The following is a 1,598-nucleotide window of genomic DNA, read 5'->3' on the forward strand; positions in this document are numbered from 1 at the left end:
ACCCGTGGATAGTGGGTGCGCCGCTAGCTCCGTGGATAACGAGCTGGACTCACCTGAGGTTGAACTGGGTTCGAATCCCTGAAGGGACGCTCTTGATCTTGTTTTATTTAGAATGTTTTTAATTCTCTCGACTTACTTTTCATCTTAAAACAGGAAACGGGGCTTAAGTGTAAAGTTTCTCCTCTTGCTTGTTTTAAACCTGTTAATGGGGTTGTTTAACTTACACCGATCGCCTTTTAAATTATTTAAAATCAGTGGACGAAACCGTAAGTAAACAACATTTCAGAAAGACAACGATATGTTATGTCAGTGGACGAATGGATAAAAGAAAGCAAAAGAAAGATAAATATGAATACATTTCACTCTTTGTAATAATCCTAGACAATATTTTTGTTTATTCTTGTTTATTTTTCTATAAATGATGCTCTCAAAACAGCCATCTGATAAGACAAGAGCTTAAAAGATATCTGCGAACATTTAGTGCACTTCATTCATTGTCATTGTGAATGAATGAAGTGCTCTAACTGTTTGCATATATCTTTTAAGCTTATATCTAACTCAGCATTGTTATTTAATTATTTTTATTTTTATCGTTCAGCAAAAAGGATTTTTGAACCATGATAGTAAATAATATTTTAATACTCTTTATGTCTGTTTTATATCGGGCATATTATCATGATGATAATATGCTACACAATGAATAGTGCACTAAGCAACCCTTACTCTCAATCAGTTTGCAAATGAGAAAAGTAGGAGTCATTTTAAAGGCATGTGTCTGATCCTTTGAAGTTGCAATGTTTCATCATCATTATAATATGCCGATATAAAACAGACATGATTAGTATTATATATTATTATATTACTGTCATTGTTCAAAAATCTTCTTTTTTTTTCTCTGACGGCAAAGAATTAAATAAAAAATGCTTTAAAAAATTCACAGATACGGTCTTTCCCATCTACCCATTTTGTTTACGCTCACTACGTACGTTGTCTAGGTTTACCCCTTCCTGTTTTGCCCTCTGCGTTTTCATAGAGTGCAAGCTATCCTAGGCCGTTATTTCGATCCAGTCGTCCCAGCAGCAGATGTTCACACACTAGTTTGTATCGGATCTGTGTTAGGTTTTTCCCACGACACGATGGCTTTCCCCTAATCTTGCCTCACTCGTTGGTGTCACCAGAAGTCGGTTATCGCAGGTTCTCGTAATAATAACCCGCACGGTGCAGCGAGAACAAAACCCAAGATTAGTGGACCCAGATCTTTTGATCTTCTATTTTTTAAATTTTTTTTTCACCTTATTGTGTACTTCTAGGGTTTTCGATTGGCTCACGTTCCTGAAACATCGTGTGATGATTTTGACGTATTCTTTCTGCAACCGCAACACTATAGATCTAAAGGCCTACATCAAAATCGATAAAGAAAAGGGACTGCCAAAGGAGTCAATTAATGAAACATCGGGGTTTTGATACAGGGTTATCTACGTGAAGCTATGCATCTGATTAGCACAGTGAAGCTTAAAATACATACCCTAATGTGCAATTGTGGGAAGAGATATTATCCACATTATAGAAGCTCTCGATTGCAAAACGTTTATATATTT

The sequence above is a fragment of the Aplysia californica genome, unplaced genomic scaffold (assembly GCF_000002075.1).
Source record: "Aplysia californica isolate F4 #8 unplaced genomic scaffold, AplCal3.0 scaffold01225, whole genome shotgun sequence".
Taxonomy (NCBI): domain Eukaryota; kingdom Metazoa; phylum Mollusca; class Gastropoda; order Aplysiida; family Aplysiidae; genus Aplysia; species Aplysia californica.